Raw genomic sequence first — 24,665 nt, 5'->3', positions numbered from 1 at the left:
TCTGTTCCTTATAGTGCATATTGTGGCCTATAATTATTGTCGTTGTTAATTTCTTTGTCAAGGACCATTGTCTTCTTACTTATGTGACCAGGTCACAAGCAGAAAAATGGACGGACGCTAGGGAAACTATTAGGGACATCCAGATGACCAGCTCACCACACGAATTGACTGAATGGGCACGGGTGGGATTGAAAGACGATGAAGGCTGCTGGCGGACAAAAGACACGAACAAATGGTTGCTACCCAATTCATACCTGATCCCCATACTGACCATGGCACACTCCCCTGCACACATAGGATCTGCCCCCATGGCCGAACTTGTCTCCAAAGTTTGGCGCAATGACAAGATTACAGACTCAGCAAAACGTCTGGTCCAACAATGTCTGATATGCTTGCAACACAAGCAACCCTGGGAAAGGAACTGTAGTACCCCGGGGAGGGATTGGGGTCCCCAATCATCCATTTGAAGTCCTGCAGATGGACTACATCCAACTAGAAAGATGCCAAGGTCTGAAATATGTACTTGTTGTCGTGTGCGCATTCAGCAAATGGGTGGAAGCCTATCCAACCGACGATAACACTGCCATTGCCACTGCAAAGGTACTACTGAAAGAATTCTTCCCTCGCTACGGCCTTTGTCGAATTTTGTGGAGCGACAATGGCCCCCACTTCGTAGCCGAGGTTATCCAACTCATCTTAAAGGGGTTGGGTGTAAAACAGAAATTCCACGCAGTCTTCCACCCCCAATCTGCTGGACTAGTTGAGCGACATAATGCCACGCTCAAGCTCAAACTAGCTAAGATAGTGGCTACCACAGGACTGAAATGGCCAGACGCTCTCCCACTGGCATTGCTATCAATGCGTTCCACCCCCACCAAACACCATTTGACCCCTTACGAGGTCGTATTCGGCCGACCTTATGAGCATTTGGTCCGCATCAAAACCGACATCCATTCACGACGTCCCAGACGTCCTAATGTCTGACTATTTGTACAACCTGACTAAGCCACTGTCTGTTATCCATCAACAGGTGCTGCAGGCCATCCCTGATGCTTCCAGGGGCCCTTGACATGACATACAACCCGGAGATTACGTGTTGATACGAAACTTCCAGCGTGCACGGAGTCTGGAACCCTGGTGGACGGGCCCCTGGCAAGTCTTGATCACCACCCGAACAGCTCTTCGAGTGGAAGGGAAGAAGAATTGGCTGCATGCACACCACTGTAAGAAGATCTCCTCAACCCTGACGACGACCGAGGACGTGGCCACCCAAGAAGAGCTCCTGAACAAAGATCGAGCGTCCCTGAGCTGTTACCCTGATAAAGAGACACTTGAACTGGCAGAATTCCCCGATATCACTGTGCCATCCAGAGAAGGGTATAACCTGCGACGAAAGGAGGGAGCTTTGGCTAAGCAGACCACTGACTAAGTTACAATTCTCAGAGCGGTGGCCTAACACTACTAAGGCTGCCAGGAGAGAAGCCAAATGAAGTTTGTGGTTCTGCCCGATACCCAGCCCCTTGAAGATTATGGAAGCGCCCGATACGAAGATGATGGAAGCACCTGACATGAAGATGATGGAAGCAACCGGACATCCGAAGACCCACTAGAGAAACCCAAAGACTGACAAAATACACAGCTCAAAGACTATTGCTCTCTTTATCGCCCTTCTCTTTTGCCTCCTCCTCATGACCACCCTCTGGATCGTGGAAGAGAGCGCACCAGCTCATAAGACATTTCTAACTACTGCACAGCCTACTACCATGAAAGAACACTACCTGGTCTCTCTTTCACCACAACTCCGAGAAAGACGGAAGGAGTTCTGGAACAACTCCTCAGTTGCTGCACCAACACAACCTTGCCGCCAATGCCACAAATTGCTGGATCTGTGGGTTGTTACCCCATGCCACTGGACATTCCATCCCCTTCATCCCTTCACCTTTCTACGTTCATGGTTCCTGCCTTGCTTGGCTTATCCTCCTGCAAGAGAGTTACAGAGACAATGCCACTTCCAGCAGAACTATGGCACACTTGTATCATGGGGTCTGGCAGAACAAAACAGGAAGAACTGCTGCTCCCTTTTGCCCTCTGACGTTCAACACTTCTATTCATATAGACATCCCTGCCAAAGAACGGATTGAAATTCAGATGTTCAACAACCCAGCCAGACCCACTTTTTCCTATCTCCGAAAGCGAACAGCTGCCAGCCTGACTGTGGCCCTGTCTGTCGCCAATGTCTCCGGCCTTGTATGCATCGAAGGCCTTGGGACACAGCTGGTAGGCCACAGTGCTTGTCGCATCACCAGAACTTTAGGCTCAACTGACCCACTCTCCTTTGTCACCTCTCCGAACATGTACTTTGTTTGTGGTACGAAAGCCTACACCTGGCTCCCAAAGGCTGGGGGGTACCTGTTACATTGCCTTCATCCTTCCTCCGACCTATGTGGCTCCAGCAAACCATCACCGACAAAAGCGAGCAAAAGACATTGAGCAAGCCGATTCCACCGGAGCACAGTTTCTGGACGCATTAAAGGGACTTGTTCCACTCTGGGGTCCGATGGCAAACAGCCGTGCCATCCGACATTTGACCCAGGCAGTTGAAACGACAATGAACATTACAGCTGGCATCCTCACAAACAATACAGCCGAGCTTCAGGTGGTCCGCCTGTTGGCTCTTCAGAACCGCCTTGTTCTAGATGTGGTTCTAGCGGATCGTGGAGGAGCATGCCGTATCATTTGGTTCAGCTGTTGCACCTACATACCGGACAATTCACCCTCAGTTTACAAAGCCATTGAACACCTCTACAGACTTTCCTCAGAAGTTCATCAGGAACAAGAAGAATGGTCGCTTGGGAGTTGGTTCTGGAGTGCTGTAAAGGACTGGGGGTGGAGGTTGTTTATGATCATATTGATACCGATTGTCGTAATATGTGGATTCTGCCTGGGTGTTCAATGCTTGCCACTCCTGCGCTCACTTTGTGCTAACTGAACGCATGAAAGCTCTGTATGAAGTCGAAATTCGAAGTATAATTGGGATAGATATAGATTGACAAGCTGGCTAGATATGTTGAAAAGGGAGGACTGTTAAAATCTAGTTTGCGACATCAACATTATCGGCGCCATCTTGTCCCTTTTTAGGCTCATATGTGCGCGTAAGTAGCAGCCATTTTGAATGCCATGGCCTCTCTGCCCACTGCCGATAGCCAGCGCGTCTTTCTCTCTCTCCCTCTGACCTTGCAAGCATCCCCCGCATACTGACAGCCCCCGCTCTCACATGCTTGGACCATAAACCTCCCCTTCAGTGCGACCCTGCTTCGGACCCACATCCCATACCCGGCTAACACCTCCCTCCATCCCTTTCATGACCACGCATCCTTTGATGAACCCCCTTTCCTCTGTGCCCGATTGTCCAGCTCGATCCCAGGCCACCACCTGGCCCTGCGGATGCAGTTTATTGCCCCCATACAGTAGGAAGTGTCCCTCTTCAAAGGATCTACAACTGATCAAAGCCCCCACCCCATGAGATCCGATCAGCCGCACACATTCCGGGAACCGACGGAATGTCCAGCTGCGCAACAGTCATCACCTACTGAGATCGGGGTGGGGACTTCTACTGTAAATGTGTGTGGGAACGGGCTTGAAGTGGGGATTCCGAGGATGTCTTTCCGTACTTCAAAGTGTTGACAAAGATATGTTTCATGTAATAAAGCCATAAACCTGTGTATAAGAGGCCAGGCCTCAGAGATGCGGTTAGAGCACCTCAAGAAGATACCCTGTTGTCTGATTTGACGTGTTCTGCTCCGTCAGAATAAACTTCTGTTTCCTGCCTTCCAGTCTCCAGCGTCGGCCTCTTTGTTTGATAATCTCGAGTGGTATGAGAGGCGGCTAATGCCGGGCAATACTTAAAGGTTATCGGTCGAAATCGGCCCTACCTTTTACATATCAGCATTTAGAAAAGTGAAGCACATTATGTTGTAATTCTGAAGTGGGATGAAAAATAATGATTTTAATAGTATCAACATAATCAAGACACCTTACTTGAAGGTGGGCAATTATAAATATTTTCTGGGCCCAATTTCCATGCATTATCTTTTGAATTCCGCATAGTTTTATCACTAAAACTGAATGTCATTGGGAATTTTTTGGGCAATTTCAATAGAAATAGAGTTTGTCTATAAATGAAGAAAAGTGCCACCAATGCAAGCTTTAGTAATATATGTGCAACAGTGGTCTTCAAAATGCCCACTGCTTACATACCAATCCCTTCCCACCTCTGCAGGAATAGGCAAGGATCCTTTCCTACGCTAGTAGTGCCAACAAGGTCCAACCTGTCTGAGTATCCTTCCCAACTTCCTGTCCCCAATATTGACTCAATCCCCCCCATGGATATAAGAGCTCTAAAAACTTACTTTGCCCAACTGAAATCTGTTTTCCCGTGCGATAGCGCTCCCCCCACCATCCTTAATAAGGTATTCAACTCTATCGCCCCTGTTATCTTGGAACTTAATAATACCTCCTTTTCTTCCTGGACTGTTTCCTCCTCCTGGAAACGGGCCATGGTCAGAGCCCTGTTGAAGAAACCAACCATGGACCCTGAGGTTTTTGCAACTTACCGCCCAATCTCCCTTCTGCCTGGGATAGCCAAAATAAATGAAAAATACACTAACTCTGTTTTCTCCACATTTCGTGAGCAAAATAACTGTTTACACCCTTCGCTAACTGGCTTCAGACCCAAGCAAGGCACAGAGACTGCGTTACTAGCAGTTATCGAGGAGTCAAGGAAAATTCTGGATGCCGGAGGGTCCACACTACTCGACCTCAGCATGACCTTCGACACGGTCAACCACCAACTTTTGGTTGTAAGACTAAGATAAAGCAGGGTGACGGGAATGCTTTTAAAGTGACTGGATTATAGAGAACAAAGGTGCTTAGCTTATTCAACATAAATGCAATACAATATAGGAACACAATGGAATACTATACGATTTAAGGTTTCCTGACCCAGCCAGGAAAGGAATTTATTCTCAAGAAACAATGTCCAATATTCAATACAAATGAAATAACATGACACAAGCCTGTGCCGTACCAAAAGAGGGAAAGGAAAAATAGGAGTAGGGTGAAAGGGGTGTCTTTCAGGCAAAGGAAGGGAGCAAGAACAGGGCACTGTAAATAAATCAGAGATCAGTGACAGTGTCGCCTGGAGTGGAGTGTACACAATCTCGGTTGGCATGTAAACCGGCATTGACCGAGTATCCCGGGCGGAGGCGAGTCTTCATCCAGACTGACGCCTGAACGCCACATTGTTGGTGCCCTGCGTGTATGGCCATTGATGCCTACACTTTAAAGCCCGTACCCCGCTCTCACGTAGAGTGGAGAAAGTGCTGCCACCAGATGCAACCGAAAAACGGGTAACGAGATGTAATTTCAATCGTTAAAACTAACAATTCGACTGGACCCTAATAAGGACCTCCACGACATACGACCCCGTGCCTGGCGCGACAATTTCCGCCAAAACCTAGAAGTGCAAGAAACCTCCCATGTGAGGCTTCTCACCTCGAACAACAGAGGCTTTATTTCATTCAGGCATGCTTTGTTTATTGTTAAAGTCCTGATGATGATCCCATGTATCTAGTTGAGCAATAGGGATCGAAACGTCGACACCCATGAGTGGGTTCACACTCACAATATTGTCAAATGAGATTGTGTACACTCCACTCCAGGCGACACTGTCACTGATCTCTGATTTATTTACAGTGCCCTGTTCTTGCTCCCTTCCTTTGCCTGAAAGACACCCCTTTCACCCTACTCCTATTTTTCCTTTCCCTCTTTTGGTACGGCACAGGCTTGTGTCATGTTATTTCATTTGTATTGAATATTGGACATTGTTTCTTGAGAATAAATTCCTTTCCCGGCTGGGTCAGGAAACCTTAAATCATATAGTATTCCATTGTGTTCCTATACTGTATTGCATTTATGTTGAATAAGCTAAGCACCTTTGTTCTCTATAACGCAGTTATACCCATGGTACTTAGCTATCCGTTGGGTCCCCCTTGTTTTCTAAAAAATGTTTAAAGTGACTGGAGTCCTTCCTGACAGAAAGGTCATTCCAGGTCTTTGAAGATAATGTAGTCTCCAATAGGATGCCTTTAAATTGTGGGGTGCCTCAGGGCTCTTCCCTGAGCCCCACGCTTTTTAATGTCTATATGCGCCCCCTGGCCGATGTGGTAAAACCCTTTGGGGTTAGGGTCATCACCTACGCTGATGACACCCAGCTGGTTGTGTCCCTTAATCCTTTGGACAATATTAATACCAGCCTGGCAAACTGCCTGGAAAAAGTGTCTGCGTGGATGGACAGTTCCTTTCTAAAATTGAATGCTGCTAAAACAGAGCTTATGTTTCTGGGCAAGCCCACCAACCTGGAGCCAAGCACTTTGTGGCCAAATTGTCTAGGCTCAATGCCTTCCCCCAAAGACCATATTAAAAGTCTAGGGATTTGGTAGGACCACAACCTGAATTTTGGGGTACAGACCCGCAGGGTTGCAGGTTCCTGTTATGGCATCCTCAAAATGATAAGAACGGTTCTACCCCTCTTGCCTTTCAGTGCCAGGAAACTGCTGGTACAAGCCTTGATTCGTTCTCGGCTTGATTATGCTAATGTGATCTATCTAGGTGCCCCCGTCACTACTATCAGAAAACTTCAAACAGTCCAAAATTGCACCGCACGCCTTCTGATGCAGGCTCACAAACGTGAATCCACTAAACCTTACATCACCTCTCTGCATTGGTTGCCAGTGGCCGAGAGAATCCAAATCAAGGCACTGTGTATTGCTCACAAAACTTTCCCGGATAGCCCCCCGCCCCCGAGATTCTTCATGCCATTATTCCCCGGTATCCTCCTAAACGGTCACTGCGCTCTGAGAAGAAACATCTTGCTATTATTCTCAGAGTAAATTGAGTGCAGAGTGGGGGCCCGCGTTACTCCGCCGTTGCAGCGAAATGCTAGAACCAACTGCCCGACCCTATTCCGCTCAAGCCCAACCTTCTACGGTTCCGTAAACATCTAAAGACTCTGCTGTTCCCCTGAGTTTGCTGCTCTGCTTTCGATTTATGCTTGTCTCCAGCGCTGGGAGGCCTTTGGTAGACATGCGCTCCACAAGTGTACGCTCACTCACTCAGTCACTCAGTTTGTGTGACGCTTGAATTTTTCACAATCCTATACCTTCAGCGATGTAACATTGATGGCAGCACCAACACTCTGAAAATTGTTCCGGTGCCCCTGGCCAAGGTGCCTTTGTGTGAAATGTTTACACTTTCTGCTCTGGCTGCCATGTTTGACATTTCCAAGCTTTCTGGCCTGGGTGTTTATGTGTGACATTTCCACAGTTCCTGGACTGGGTGCTTCTGTGTCACATTTCCATGTTTACTGGCCAGAGCGCTTATGTGTGACATTTACACACTTTCTGGGCTGGGTACTTATGTGTGATATTTCCACAGTTTCAGGCCAGGGTGCTTCTGTGTGACATTTCCACACTGTCTGGCCTGGGTACTTATGTGTGACATATCCGTGTTTTTTGCCCTGGGTGCTTATGTGTGACATTTCCATGCTTTCTGGCTTGGGTGCTTATGTGTGACTTCTCCATGCTTTCTGGCATGGATTCATATGTGTAGCATTGTCATGCTTTCTAGCCTGGGTGCTTATGTGTGACATTTCCATGCTTTCTGGCTTGGATGCTTATGTGCGACTTCTCCATGCTTTCTGGCATGGATGCATATGTGTGGCATTTTCATGCTTTCTAGCCTGGGTGATTATGTGTGACCTTTTCAGGCTTTCTGGCCTGGGTGCATATGCGTGGTATTTTCATGCTTTCTAACCTGGGTGCTTATGTGTGACGTTTTAACGCTTACTGGCCTAGGTACATTTGTGTTACATTTTTAAGGTTTTTGGCTTGGGTGCTTATGTGTGACATGTCCAAGCTTACAGACCTGGGTGCATATGTGGCACATTTCCACAGTTTCTGGCTTCAGTGGCCTGGGCGCTTATGTGTAACATTCCATGCTTTCTAGCTTGGGTGCTTATGTGTGGCATTTCCATGCTCTCTGGCCTGGGTGCATATGTGGTATTGTCATGTTTTCTGGCCTGGTTACTTCTGTGACATTTCCACGCTTACTGGTCTGGGTGCATTTGTGTGACATTTCCATGGTTTATGGCCTAGGTGCTTTTGTGTTATGTTTCCATGCTTTCTGGACTGGGTGCTTAGGTTTGGCATTTCCACACTTACATGTCTGGGTGTTTATGTGTCACATTTCCAGGGCTTATTGCCAAAGTAGCCTGGGTACTTATGTTTAACATTTACATGTTTTCTGGCCTGGGTGCTTATGTGTGACTTTTCCATGCTTACAGGCCTGGGTGTGTATGTGTGACATTTCCATGGTTTCTGGCCCCAGTGGACTGGGTGCTTATGTTTAACATTTCCATGTTGTCTGGCCTGAGTACGCACCGTACAGGAGCTATTCTGATTTACTTTGTGTTTTCTGATTCATACACTCCTATGCCTATTTTTGGTGCTCTCTGTAAGAATGTCTCTGGGTATGTATTACTGGGTATTCTGATGCTCTTTAAGGTCATCATTTACTATGTTTTGAAAGTGATACAATTAAATATGTAATGAAAAATGTGTTGTAAAATGCACTATTTTGGCCTTTCTTTCACCCAAAATTTCTTGGGGGGTGAACCCCCTAAAGCCCCTCTAGCAGTTGTCAGGCATGCTTCCTGCGCTCACTCGAGCTTGTCTGACAAAATTTGCCAGGGCTGCTTTGGGATCTCAGTCCAGCCCTGGATGCGTCCCCTTCAGACAGGTCATGGAGACAAAGGTGGCTGAGAGGCTCTGTTAGTTGTGTCTCTGTGGGCAGAATCCAGTCTTCAGCTTTATTGAACCATTTCAAACCAAAGGATATTCACAATCAGATATCGGTAAAGCACTAAAGGCAATCGCAAACTATCTTGACGTGCACCGAGCCTAATTTAGTGTGGAATGTCAGTTGGCATCTTCCTGAAGTTTCGGCACCAAACCCAAGAAACAAGGAGGGCGAAGAGAGAAATAACACCTCTCGTGTCACCATATTCTGAGCAAAAGATTAGAAGTTAGAGAGATGTGCTCTGTTGGTTTGGTAATTGCATTTCAGGCAGAAGGCATACTATGTAAAGGTCACGTTGCTAAAGCAGTAAGGGTCAAGGAGCTCTGCTCGGAATCATGTTTACCTGCTAAAGGCTGCAAGAAGCCTAAAGCTGGCATGCTTCAATCTTGTTTATACAGGAAGGTGACAGAAGTGGATACCAGCCTCAGTATCACAAGGACATTTTAATGGAATCAGTTGTTTACTAACGGATTGTTGACTCCGAAAGAAAATATCCACTTTAGTAAGAGAGGACAATGCTTGTCTGTAAACAAGGGTTTAGCGACTGTTCTGCTTCTCATGCGGATTCTGTTCAATCACAGCTCACAGAAGCTGTTCGAGTCCATTAGGTGCTGCTAAATGCTACATTATTTGCCTTTGCTCACCATGCCGAAAGACGAGGCGTGGGCATTGGAACCTTTTGTCATCTGCTTTCGTACTGATTTAAAGATATGTGTACTCCATGAACGTTTCTCTGCACAGCTAGGATAAGTATTTAACTTTGAAAAGAATATTTAACTGGAGGACCCATGGTTGGACCAATCGCAGGAGGTTATTCAGAATGCTAAATTTAAATTTATGGTAAAATCATTTCTCTATGCATGGATTAATTTAATGCAATATTGCTGTTCGACCATCGAGCACCTCGCTTTCCTTGAATTCTTTTTTTAAGTATATAATAAGCTGTAAAACGCAAGAGTCAACTCTGCCTGTGTGGGTTGGTCCGAATCAATATGATTTTTATTAGTAATAGTGATATTGTTCACTCTGGCTCTAGCCGAAAGCAGCCCTTCGTCTCCTAGTTGCCCTCTATCCTTATTACCCTCTCACGAATATTTCCTACATGATTGCATAAGGAAGTGTGTAGCAGGTTTACTTACAGACGCATTTATCGTGGACGATGATAGGTCTCTTAAAATCCTCTGTTTCACTGAATGATGTGATGCATAAAAGTCTGACGTTCAGCTTGTTCTCACTCCTATCATGATTGAGTGTTATTTTGAATTACTACAACTGGTACTGCAAAGACAGCAGTCTTCTGACTGCTTGGCGCGTCATGAGTTGCTGCATCCTTAGGTCTCCGGCAGAATCTTCTTGTCAGAGGTCAGCCCTGTCTGTGTCAGGACAACTGTGGCTGGTTTTCAAGACCACACGTTAAACTAAGAAGTCATTCCGTATTTGAAACTGCTAAAGGTCTTTTGAATCAGATGCATCCATCTTAGGAACAGGGTGAATAAAACTGAGGGTCTTATATTGAGATTGATGGAAAAGATGCTCCATCACAAACGTGGTGTATGTCTTGTGCTAGAAATTGGGTTTCTGGTTTCCTGTCCAAGCAGGAACAATAATCCTAGCCAGCGTAAATCAGAGGCACACCGTAGATTAACCTGTGCTCTGCATCTGGGAACTTGGCACAGAGGAGGCAGGCTTAATTTAAGAGGCAATGTATAAAGTATTTGTGCAACACTTCAAACAGTAGCACAATGAAAACACCATATAAGACTCCACAACAGTTTAGAAAAGTACATCATAATTTTATAAATAGAACATGACCAAAACGACAAACATCCAATCAGTAGAAGTCAAGATATGAATTTTTAAAGAATGAAAGTGAAAATAGCGCATTGAAGCAATAAGCGCCTATGAGGGTTACCTGGTTTCACTGGTCTGGACCAAAGCCAAGAGATCAGGCCAACTGCGATGGAGTGCGGCCTAGGTATTTGAGCCACGAAAGGTTCACTCAACAAAAAAACCTTGATCCTGGTCTCAACAACGCGATTTGGGGATAGCCGCTGAGTGATGCATTAATGTCATTGCGCAGTCAAGGTGATGTGCCGATTTTCTCCATGCAACAATGGTGATGCACCGGTTGCGAAGATGAGGTGCCAGTTCTGAGCTGAGCTGGTTATAGGCGTGATGTGCCTGGTTTCTCCATGCAGTGGAAGAAATGTGTCGATATTCTCTCTTGAAGCGGCAGTGGTGCGGTGGTTTCGATGTGTCAGTCCAATGGCAATACGCTGGTTCCATGGGCTACCTAGGGTCTACCTTTGGGGTGACTTATATGTAATAAAAGGAGGATTTAAGACTTGGCAAATTTTAAATGCCAAGCCAGCATGGCAGTGTAAACTGCAAACACAGGCTCTGCAGTGGTCGGCCTTAGACATGTTTCAGTACAATCAGTGATACACGCCTACTAGTAGCATTTAATTTAGAGGCCCTGGGCACAGGCAGTGCACTCTACCAGGGACTTAAAAATACATTAAATAAACTAATTGTGGAAAAGTCAATGGAACCATGTTTATAAGAGAAGCACATGCACGTGCGGGGAATGAGATTTTGATACCCTTTTTGATCACTTAGATACTAATCTCATTCATCAATTTGGATCGGTTGTTTTCTGTCATTGAGTAAAAGACAAACCCCGCATAGGTTAGATAAAACCCCATAAACTGACGCAACTCTGAAGAACCACTTACGACTGATGAAGTTTTAAAAGTTTTATATAAAATCAGGATTAAGTGCATATACAATCCTCTCAGGATAAGTTTCAATAAGTATACAAAAGAATACAATTAAAATCAATTCCAAATCTGTTCCAATTCCGTTTCAAATCTGCAGGTTAAAGCATAGATACAATGTGGTCCTGTTGCGTCATCTACAAAAGAATAGACAAGTTAATTCTGTCCCTACTCTGTACTATGTGACATCCCTATTTCGCAAGTTCCTTACCTAAAAAGGTGTCAGCAGTTTGACTTCCAAAGAAGTTCAAACTCTCTTAACTCCTAATGGTAACTTATGTTGAAAAGCAGTACCCTCTCTGCCTACCCATCCGCTCTCTAAGGGTCCTCGGCCTACTGCTCTCTCGCGCTCTGTTCTTTCTCTCTGACTTCTCAGGCCATCTGCTCAAGTCATCTGCGCTATCTTCTTCCCGGGGTACTGTCCCTAAAATACACAATCACAGTATGGGTGGAACGCCCCTTCGACGCCCACCACGTACTTTCCCCATGATCTCATTCTTTGCTCTTTCCATGGCTTCATCTCTTCTCGTCGTCCGTTAAGTTGACCCTTCTCCTTAGACGCCATCTTCGTCTTCTTGCTGGTGACTTCATTCGACCTTTCATTTGACACTTTCGGAGCAAAGTCTATCACCCTTAACAGACCTTTAGTTCTTTACGACTATATTCGTAACCTTAGTTGGTCCTGTGAATGGTCATTTCAAAACAAGACTCAAATTCCAAGCGTCTCTTATCACGTTTAAGCCATAAACTTCGTCCAGCATTGTCACATTAAATCTAGCAAGAACTACACTCCTTGGCTCGCACGTTCACATCAAGGCTATTCACGACTCCTGTGAGCCCACTAAATTACATACAGCGGACTACACTTCTGCGAACCCTTGGTCAGTTAGGTTAAAATCACAAATGACCTAAACTCTTCTAACATTCCTACAAGAAGCTTTCTACACAGTATAACCTTTTAACACACATTTATATATAATCGCATTTAGTAAACCGTTTGCTTAAGTGAATACATTCTACATAGAATATAAATTACATAGAATATAACTTTATATTCTCATTCGTTACATCGTTATGTATGTTCTCTGCACATTTCTCCAAGTTATATTTCTCGCCGTTTCTCCATTTAAAGTTACACACGTACATGAATTCTACCTTACGCGTTCTTCAGTTCGTAAGCATTTCTATACATTTCTACATTAGCCCACTATGTATACGGGCCTCTAAATTCTAATGCATCTTAGAGTAAATACAAATACATTTCCTATTATTCATGTTACATCGGCTAACTTTATACTACAAGTGTTAACTTCACGTTACAGTATACATTTCATTCCTACGTTATACGATATGCTTGTAAATATGGCTCGGATATACGTTTTATTCAAATTACGCTCTCTCAGTTCCCCCCTTTGATGACTTCTGGGAGTCATCACTAAATGCAATTTGAATAGCACTCTTACACAGAACTAGTTACAATATTCCCTCTTTTTATCGTTTCGAGAGCTCTTAAGCTTTTGTACTGTTGATCTTGTAAAGCAGCTAATCTCCTTTCTTGCTCTCTCATGGATCTTTGTAACCGGTTCGACCTATACCACTTGTACAATTTAACTAACCCTAATAATGTGATTATGCAAATCAATACTATTAATACAGGTTTTAGTATATACCACACAATGCTTTTACCAAGGTTGGCAAACCAACTTCCAACCTTTCCTACTCCATGACCTACTTTTTCCCAAACGTTTGTTTTTGATAAATCTTCGATTTCGTTATGTATCTGTGTAATGTTCTGTATGACTTTCTCAAGTGGTTTTGAATTGTCTGGAATGTAAGTACAACATTCTTGGACCTTCAAAGCCTTGCAAACTCCGCCCTCTTTTGCTAGCAGTACATCTAAAGCAAGTCGGTTCTGAAGAACCATTGCCCTAATCGACTGCATCTCTCCTTCTACTAGCATTAATGACCTTGCAGTACTTGCAGATAATCTATCTACAACTGTAGCTAGTCTCCTGATCTTAACATCGTTAAGTATCAAACCTAACATAGGAAACATTGCTCCAAATATGTCTCCAACTACTTCTGCATCTCCTACTTCCCTTTTCACTCTTGTCGAAGCCTTTCCTTCTATTATCGCTAGATCCCTTGCATGATATATTTTGGGGAAGACAATTGCCAAGTAACACGAACCATACCAATTATCAGGTAGTTTTACATAGGCATTTCTTCCACATACAAAATATACATTTGGAATCGCTTGCATCCCCTTCATAAAATCTTTCGTATAGTACTCTAACCTAAAAGCATGTTCGCAATTTACTTCACCTACAAATACACTCTCATAATACGTCTTGCTTCGAGTTAAACATAACTTTCCTTTCTGCGTTCTATCCAAAGCTATTGGACCATTGCTACCTTTCTTCTTGTGTGCTTTTTCTTCTTCGGTCCAATCTGTTTTCCACTGTCCTGACATTTTTAGAATCTTCTGCCTTCTGTATCGGTCATCTACTTGTCCTATGAACTTTTTCTCTACCTCTGACACCTTGCAAGTCAGATTATTTCTGCGTGCGTATGATGTATCTAATGTATCCCAAGGAAGAAAGAATTTAGCTAATCGATCTTCCTTTTTGTAATAGTCCCACTTATTCATTTGTTTATAATTCGGAACTTCAGGCAGTACCGAATCATAATTTGAAAAGTAGTACTCAAACCCTTCTCTACCATAAAATATACTAAGCAGTAAACTACATGTTATCCCATAAGTCAGTGGGAGATGATGATATCAGATGCCTTCATCTACAGAAGCCGGCAATTGCATACAAACGTAGCAATCTTTGGCCTCCATGGCATCGATATACTCGTACAACAGTTTGGCATATGCATTTGACCTAAAGTTTCCCTGTGACTCGTCTACGTGTAACCTACGAGCTTCATTTGCCAGTAACGCCTTTTCACGGATGACATTGCTCTCCTCCTTCTTCCCAACAAGAGCAGGTTTCAAAGTCGTTACAGGCTTTACATCTGTTATCTCTTTTTCACTTGCATGTCCTACCATGTATGATGTGGTAACTACTGTAATAATAAGAAAAATTACTACTGCTATTAGTGTACCTATTATGCATTTGGCTTTTCGGTTTGGGTTGCCGTTCTCCATGTTATCAAACAGCGCAGCTCCTTCCGTTGCGAGGAAAGTTTCTCTTTTCAGTCTTTGCTTTAATTGTCTTGTTCGATCTCTCAGTTTATAAAGTGCTCTTTATCAACAAAAGTCTCTTTTCACAACAATGTCTTTTTCTCTTTAGCAACAGACAACCCTAACCCTTCTCCGTCCTCTAAATGTAATCCCTAAATGTATTCTTCTTTCCACTCGGCTCTAGGTTATCTTCTTCTTTATAGCTTATATACAAAAGTCTTTATGCATCAACAATTACTCTCGTACCTGCAGCTTTAACAACATGTTCCAATAGTTCAAAACGAACAACTTTTTCTTCTTCTTCTGGAATTTGATGACCAAAAGTCGGAAACTGTAATCGATTTAGCACTAGATCTTTGATCCGACTTAGGTATGGGGGTATGGGAAGTGTGAAAGTCAGTAACCCCTCAGTCTCGAGTCCAGGCGTCAACATCCATATCTCCACTGCCACAAATGGATCGAGATCGATCACTTTCACCTCTTTCACTCTCCCAGATTTCTGTCCCCAAGACATCTGCTAGATAAGTCCACTCTGGGGTGGCGTACCTTCTGCAGGGCACACGTACCCTTCTTGATCTTCTCGGACTCTCAGAGCGTGAATCTGTAGTTTCTTCTTCTTGATCCGACTCTTCAGAGATCGGGACAAGGGTTCTTTCTTGATCTGCTTTTAAGCTCGGCCTTCTCCTTCTCTCCGGCCAACTGGCTTCGTCACTCCTTGTCCTCCTGCTCCTTGTTCTTGGACTTGTCTCTTGATCGCTCACAGCTTGTTCATTCTCTGATTCGAATTCCCATGTACTCTCTTCTTCTGAGACGACTTCGGTCCCACTGGTGTCCTGACCATCGTCGGCTTGCTCCGACACCGGCTCAGCCTCTTCGATCACCTCTACAGCTTGGCTTTCCCCCTCTGTGGCTTCTCCGCTTTCCGCTGGATTCTCATCCGAGAGAGGAGCTGTTTCTTCCAGAGGTGTTGGCACTCTTCGGGTGTGTGAGGCGTGTATCCAGTTGGGCAAACCTCCACACTTTACTGCAGTGTTCGTAACTAGTATGACTTGAAACGGTCCTCTCCAGCGCACGTCTAGACAGTTCTTCCTAACGTGCTTCTTCACCAGGACCCAGTCCCCTGGACACAAGTCATGGCACAAGTCTTGTGCTGATGGAACCTCTGCAGCCTGGACCTGGAGGGACACAGAATTAATGGCATCAGATAGTCCCTTGCAGTAGTCCAAGATCAAATCGTCTGTGATGTTCAATAGCGCTGCAGTCGGAACCAATGGCAATCTCATAGCTCTTCCCATTAGCACCTTGTGTGGAGACAGACCTGTTTTCCTATCTGGTGTGCTACGTATGCTCATAAGAACCAATGGAAGTGCATCAGGCCAATTCAGAGATGTCGATGAACAGACTTTGGCAAGTCTGGACTTGATTGTACTGTTGATTTGTTCTACGATCCCTGAAGCTTCTGGTCGATAGCTGCAGTGTAACTTCTGATCAATACTCAAGGCTGTACATAGCATCTTCACTACTTCGCTATTGAAATGAGTTCCTCTGTCCGATTCCAAAGAGGATGGCACCCCGAACCTCGGTATCAACTCTCTAAGCAACAATTTTGCTACTGTGAGTGTATCGCACCTACGTGTAGGGTAAGCTTCAACCCATCTAGAAAATATACAGACAATCACTAACACGTATCTGAGTCTATTGCATTGAGGCATTTCAATGAAGTCAAGCTGCATTCTGTTGAAAGGCCCCCCAGACCTCCCAATGTGACTCAGTGTGACTGGTGTTCTCTTTCCTACGTTTAGTTGCTGACAGATCGCACAACGCTGACATACTGCTTCTGCCGCCACTCTAAATTTCGGATTAAACCACGTTTGTCTGAATACTCTCACCATAGCATCTCTACCTATGTGTGCTGATCCATGCAATTTCCTTGCCATTGGACTAACAAGTTCATTTGGTAAAACTGCTCTCCCATCTGCAGAGATCCAAAATTTCATTTCACTTTTTGTACATCCAGCTGTCTCCCAGCCCTTTTTCTCATCATCTGGTGCATTCTCCTGAACACACTTTAACTCATCCCATGTATCTACAGTATCTAACAACATTGTCAATTCAGTTCTTTCCTGTATTCCCCCCACTTCTACATTGGTGTGAGAGTAACCTTGTTCTGCACAGTATCGTGCTACCTCATCAGCATAACGATTGCCTTGCGACACAAAGTCTACATTTTTCGTGTGCCCGGCACACTTGACAACTGCTATGGCTGACGGACCTTACAATGCTTCTAACAATAATCTCACGAATTCTCCATTCCTAATTGGAGAACCCGAGGAGGTCATGTAACCTCTTTGAGACCACAACTGCCCGTAATCGTGAACTACCCCGAAACCATACTGGCTATCGGTGTATATGGTGACTCGAATTTTGTTACCTGCTAAACAGGCACGCGTCAAAGCAATAATTTCAGCTACCTGAGCGGAATGTACTCCTTCCAGGCAAGCGGCTTCCACAACTCTGGTGATAGTACAAACTGCATATGCTGCTCTCAGCTGACCAATATCGTCTCTTACGCATGAACCATCAACAAAGAATATTTCATCGGGGTCAGTCAATGGCTCATCTACGATATCTGGTCTCGGTTTGGTGCATAGTTCAGTCACATCTAGGCAGTCATGATCTGTACAAATTTCATCATCAATCTCATTTGGAAGTGGCATCAAAGTTGCAGGATTCAAGACGGAGCATCTTTTTAGGGTCACATTCTCGGCAGCCAATATGACTTGCTCGTAGCGTGTGAGCCTGCTATTCGTCAGATGCTGAGTCTTAGTCCTGGTCATTAACAATTCCACAGAATGCGGTACGTACACCACTAACTGATGTCCCATTACCACACTTTCACAACGCTCAATGCTGACACCCGTTGCAGCTACGGATTTGAGACATCCGGGCAACGCTGCGGCTACTGGATCTAATGTAGCCGAAAAATAAGCAACTGGCCTACGCGCATCTCCGTGTATCTGGGCCAAAACTGCTAAAGCGCATCCCTCTCTTTCGCAGCAGTAAAGCAAGAATGGTTTTGTGTAATCCGGCATTCCTAAAGCCGGGGCACGACATAAGTCCTCCCTCAGCTGCAAAAACGCCATCAAACAATCTTTGTCCCATGGTACCGGATCACTTACTCCTTTGTGCGTCAGTTGTAATAACGGTTTTGCCTTTAGTGAAAAGTTGGCTATCCACTGCCGACAATAACCGACCATGCCTAAAAACATCCTGACTTCTCTTTGTGTTGTAGGCGCGTTCATTTTCATGATCACCTCTATTCTGTCTGGAGACACCTTCCGCTTTCCCTTTTCAATCCGGTGGCCCAAGTATTGCACTTCGGTCAGACAATACTGCAATTTACTTGGAGACACCTTGTGTCCGTTCTCGGCCAAATGATTTAACAAGGTGATGGTGTCTATCTTGCAAGCTTCCTCAGTTTCTGACGCAACTAGGAGGTCGTCTATGTACTGGACTAGAACCGAGTTCTTGGGCAGTACTAGACTTTCAAGATTCTTCTTCAATAGCTGGTTAAAAATCGATGGGCTTTCTGTATACCCCTGAGGGTTACGGCACCATGTTAAAACGCGATTTTCCAGCTTAAAAGCGAAAAGATACTGGCTCTCTTCATCTAAAGGAATCGAAAAGAAAGCCTGGCATAAGTCTATCACGGTGAACCATTCAGCTTGGAACGGTATCTGAAATAATATCACTGATGGATTCGGTACCACTGGACAACATGAAACAACGATATTATTAATCTTTCGTAGATCCTGCACAATTCTGTATTTCCCACTAGGCTTCTGCAAACCCATAATCGGGGAGTTACATGGACTTCCCACGATCTCCTTCAGTATTCCTTGTTTAATCATGGATTCGATCACAGGCTTTATTCCTGCAATCGTCTCCGGTGTCAACTTATATTGTGGTATTCTCGGATACTCGGCATTGGGTCTTACCATGGTCTTCACTGGCTCAACCCCTTTGATCAATCCTATTTCTTCTCCAGTAAAATCCCACACCTCAGCTGACACTTTCTCCCTCAAATCCCGTGGAAGCTCCTCCACTGTCAAGGTAGGATATAGTTCCACACATTCATGCGAGTTTACAACTTTAAAATCGGCATCCTCATCGTTGGTCTGCACTTCTACTCCATTAGGTGTGCAATGTATTGTGCAATTCAATTTACACAACAGATCTCTTCCTAGCAAACACACAGGGCTAGAATCACAGATTACAAACTGATGTTCATCACTGTAATTCCCTATCTTCACTGACACTGGTTCAGTTAGAGGATTCGTCATCCTCCTGTTTGCGACTCCTACCACCTGAATCGTCTCTCCCGACATTGGCAAACCTGGGACTACCGCTGATCTCAACGTGGATCGAGTGGCCCCCGTATCCACCAAAAAGGTCGTAGGACATCCAGCTACTTCAGCCTCTACGTATGGTCCTCTCTGATCTACCTCCAGGGCTGCTCCTAGAGTACAGTCTTCCTCTCTATTCACTCGTTGCCCTGTAAGAGGATCAACGTAGTAGCATTCTTCTCCTCCTACGAACAATGGCATTTGTCTATAGGTTTTTCCTCCATTTGTAATGCGAGGCGGTTGAGGGAACGGCGCTCGAGGAGTCTGATTCCCCCCTTTGATAAACTTTCCCTTCGGGACTGCTGTTCCCTTTACCATGCTGGGTTGAACCTCATCCTCCTCCTGTTCTAATTCCCCCGTCTCGACATTATATGGACACTCGCGTCTCCAATGTCCCACCTCGTTACACTGATGACACCTCGTTGTCTTTTTCAGTGTCGCGATATCTACCCTCGGTCTCGGTCTTTCTTCCTCATCTCTGCTTTGATTATTCTGTTTCTTTACTGGTGTTCCTGTTCCCTGTTGCCGCTGTCCACCCTTTCCAGCTGATTGCATCTGCACCAACATCAGCTTTTCTTTAAGTTTCTTTGCTTTTGAGTCTATTTCGTCGCTACAGTACCTCGCATACCTCAGGATCTCATCTAACGGTTTTTTCTGCCAACAAATCAAATGCTGTTGAATCATTAGGCTTATGTCTGGTCTCAATCCTAGAACAAACTTCGACACAAACTGTCCTATGTCTTTAGGATCCATGACATCCAACCCGCTATACTGTTTGAATGCTTTCAGCAACCTCTCATAGAACTCGTGAACTGTCTCTTTAGGTTCCTGAGTTGTTCGATCTATCTTAACCCAGTCTATGTCCTGCACTGGCACCTTCTCTTTTAGCCATGCAATTACTCTCTCGTATTTTTCCATGACTCTATCTGATGGACCATTTGTCTGAGCATCTCTCGGAGGCTCACAAGCGGGCCATTCAATACTGAGCTTGCATGCCGTCCACAAGTCTCCGGGTACTACGATATCGAACAAGGTGTTCAAATCGATCCACAGCACCTTAGAGATCTTCACGAACCTCTCTACCTGCTTGTACCACTCCACGGGGTTCTCTCTAAGCTTGGGGAAAGAATTAGTAAATGCCGCTAAATCCCCCCTACTCCAGGGCACATGGACGTAGTTTCCGTTCGCGATTTCTCGCAAAGGGAAAGCTTCCATTCGCATTAGGTCTCCATCCTGGGACTTCACAAGTGCACTCCTTCTGACAAATCCCCTCTTGGACCATTTTTCCTCCCATCTATCCAGATCTCTCCATATCCTGATACACATGATCAATTCCCTTATGTGTACTCTTAGCCCAATCGTCCTACGCTCATCTAGATCTCGATCTGTGCAATTCAGCCTATGGTTGGCCTGTAAGGCTTTAGTCCGTGACATGTCTATCATATACTTGTCTGCCAATTCAGATAATTTTTCATGAGCTGTCCTTGCTTTCCGAGTAACATCCTTAGATAAAAACAGTATTTCATCTGGTTCGTACAGCTCTAACCTTTCTATTGCCACAGTGCCATCAATTATCTCATCCAAGTCTGATTTTAAACTCATTACGTCAATCCGTCTTGCTTTGATTTCAGCTCTCAGTACGTCAGTCCTAGGTTGTTCTCTTACATCCCTCTCACCTCCACTATGCGCCCTACGCCTAAGCACAGGTGAGTTATGAGGAGTTTTTCTTCCATCCCTTTGTTCCCACCTATCTAGATCCCAAGCCTTTCCATCTTCCCTTGGGGTGTGGTGGAACATTGCTCCATTACCCATCACTACATTCCGTCTTTCCGGCTCGGTTTCTTCCGATACGATATAGGATCCTCCGTGCTGTTCTAAACCATTGTAACTCGCTTGCTGTCTGGTGTCGCTCAACAACCGATAAGGTCCTTCATGGCCCTCCATGCTCCCGCGATCTCGTTTGTGATCACCGGATACATGGCGAGACGTATCACGACTCCCTACATTCTCATGACTTCGTTCGTGGTCACCGGATGCATGGCGAGACCCTTCGCGGCTCTCCATGTTTCCGTGATTTCGTTTGTGATCACCGGAGGCATGTCGAGACGTTTCACGACTCTCCATGTTCCCGTGATTCCAATGTCGCGCATTTTCTTCTGGGGCATGGTGAGTGCATCTGAAATTATTTCGGTACTCCTGCGTCCTTCGTTCTCCCTCACTAAAGGTGACGCGAGGCACCTCCCCACACCCTGCACTTCTGTCGTTGTACATTTGCCTATTGCCGCTGGTAATATGGCAAGTATCTCCTCTACTTCCTTGACTCCCTCCCTCCCACTCAGGGCTGCTTTCGCCAGCTCCGCAATGGGAGAGGATCCTGTTATCCTGGTCTCTCCATTCTGCTCCTGTTTCTAATTTCTTATTCTCAGTTTCTTCGGCAGCATCCCATTCTCTCAGATATTCCCTTAATTCTTTATAGGATTTCGGTTTCGGTCCCCTCAAATCCATCTATCCAGGGACCCGTTGCAAAATCTAGTGGGGTACTCCGACTCATTGGTCCTAACAACTGCCTTTGGGAATTGGTCGTGTTATTCCTTCCCTCTATCTCTGCCCTTTCTCTGTCCCATCGTGCCTGTTCCTCCTGCTGGACCCCCTCTGGGTTGTAGATTGACACTATAGGCCCTATGGTAACAGGTACTTGTAGAGCATCTGGCATTTGATACGACCTTGCATACTGTGTTTCTGGCACCTTCTGGACCACGAATCTTCCTACTACTCTCTGTTCGGAACTAGATTGAGGTACTTCCTCACCTTTCTTGACATCCCACTCTGTTACTGGGAGTGATTTATATTCCCCCCATCTAGCTCCGTCCCCTTGCTGTAATACAGGACTTTCGGCTTCTCTGTTGTACGGAGGTGGTCTATCTGTTAATAGTCTCTCTATTAGATCCTCATCTGGCTCGCTATCCTCATCTTCTTCTAGAGGTTTCTTTTCTCCCGTAGCTTCTAACATTGTGAACAGTTTGTCTGCCTCTATCTTTTGCACCCTCCACTTTTTAGCTTCATCGTCCCATTTAGCATCCTGCACTGCTTTTACCGATCGTCTCACTCTTTCCTGGCGTCTCTTTAAGCTCTTTTCGTGTGCTGCTCTAAACCACGCACTAAGGGCTTCGAACTGTGTTGGCCTCGGTAGAGGTCTCGTTGCGAGCATTACCGCTTTCAGTTGGTTCAAAACTTCCAACTTAAACGTTCCGTATCTCGGAAACATCAGTTCCTTATTCCCTTCCGTTAGCTTATTCCACTCGGAGATCCATAATATCGAGTGTAAGCCTACATTCACTGCCATATGATAAGCTGGTGTGCCTTCTGGTGGAGCTTCTTCTCCGGCATACAAGTTTCCTCTATCTCTCTTAAAGATCGCCCTTAAATTCTTAAAACACCTCATTTTCGATAATCTACGATTTTCCTCTATTCTCTTCCTTATTTACGTCCCGATGACAAACCAACCAATCCCTACGCGACTCTCGCTAATCGGCCTATCCCAGCGCGACTCTACGCTGACCGACCAATCTCAGCGCGGCTCTACGCTGACGTATGACAAACTAACCAATCTCAGCACGGCTCTACGCTGACGTCACTCGTTCCCTCTGCAGCAGTTCCCCTTCTTTCTCAACTCGTCTCACGATCCTGCATGCGTTTTCATTCATACGCTGAAAAATGACTACTTCCGTCCAAGCGATCACTTTTCTCTGACTGTACGGCCACAGTCTAACTGTAATTGTCACCTCAACTGACGAGACGTCTTTCCTCTCATGGTCGGACGCTCGCCTTAACTGATAGGTTACTTACACACAGTAAACGTACGACCAGCGTCCGTTACTCATACACTCACTCTTACGCTCCCCCTATCATCGGTCTGTCGGGCGATCAATGGTACCTCATGACCCCCTTTCAATGGTAGACAAATTACTCTGGGTGTTCGATACACCGAACCACTTAAGCTCTCCTTGAACTTAAGATTTTATCCGGTTGCGCGCGCTCACAACCTTCCCTCAATCACACTACAGGCATTCAACTCCGCTTGACATTACAACACAAGTACAACATAAAATACCGCAATCTTACAACGCATGACCCTTATACTCACTCTCGACCGACTCTGCTGCTTTTCTCTCGCACCGTCAGCACCGTCTTCGGCAGGGATTCTTCTTCTGGTCGTCGATGACTAGGGACCTTGGGGTAATCTAGACCTGACCTAGGTTGTCTTCCTCAAGAAGAAAACCATCTTTCTCTGCTACCAACTGCAGGGAATGAGATTTTGATACCCTTTTTGATCACTTAGATACTAATCTCATTCATCAATTTGGATCGGTTGTTTTCTGTCATTGAGTAAAAGACAAACCCCGCATAGGTTAGATAAAACCCCATAAACTGACGCAACTCTGAAGAACCACTTACGACTGATGAAGTTTTAAAAGTTTTATATAAAATCAGGATTAAGTGCATATACAATCCTCTCAGGATAAGTTTCAATAAGTATACAAAAGAATACAATTAAAATCAATTCCAAATCTGTTCCAATTCCGTTTCAAATCTGCAGGTTAAAGCATAGATACAATGTGGTCCTGTTGCGTCATCTACAAAAGAATAGACAAGTTAATTCTGTCCCTACTCTGTACTATGTGACATCCCTATTTCGCAAGTTCCTTACCTAAAAAGGTGTCAGCAGTTTGACTTCCAAAGAAGTTCAAACTCTCTTAACTCCTAATGGTAACTTATGTTGAAAAGCAGTACCCTCTCTGCCTACCCATCCGCTCTCTAAGGGTCCTCGGCCTACTGCTCTCTCGCGCTCTGTTCTTTCTCTCTGACTTCTCAGGCCATCTGCTCAAGTCATCTGCGCTATCTTCTTCCCGGGGTACTGTCCCTAAAATACACAATCACAGTATGGGTGGAACGCCCCTTCGACGCCCACCACGTACTTTCCCCATGATCTCATTCTTTGCTCTTTCCATGGCTTCATCTCTTCTCGTCGTCCGTTAAGTTGACCCTTCTCCTTAGACGCCATCTTCGTCTTCTTGCTGGTGACTTCATTCGACCTTTCATTTGACACTTTCGGAGCAAAGTCTATCACCTCAACAGACCTTTAGTTCTTTACGACTATATTCGTAACCTTAGTTGGTCCTGTGAATGGTCATTTCAAAACAAGACTCAAATTCCAAGCGTCTCTTATCACGTTTAAGCCATAAACTTCGTCCAGCATTGTCACCTTAAATCTAGCAAGAACTAGACTCCTTGGCTCGCACGTTCACATCAAGGCTATTCACGACTCCTGTGAGCCCACTAAATTACATACAGCGGACTACACTCCTGCGAACCCTT

This window comes from Lissotriton vulgaris, chromosome 1_1, assembly GCF_964263255.1.
Source record: "Lissotriton vulgaris chromosome 1_1, aLisVul1.2, whole genome shotgun sequence".
NCBI lineage: Eukaryota > Metazoa > Chordata > Amphibia > Caudata > Salamandridae > Lissotriton > Lissotriton vulgaris.
This window is presented reverse-complemented; position numbering follows the sequence as displayed.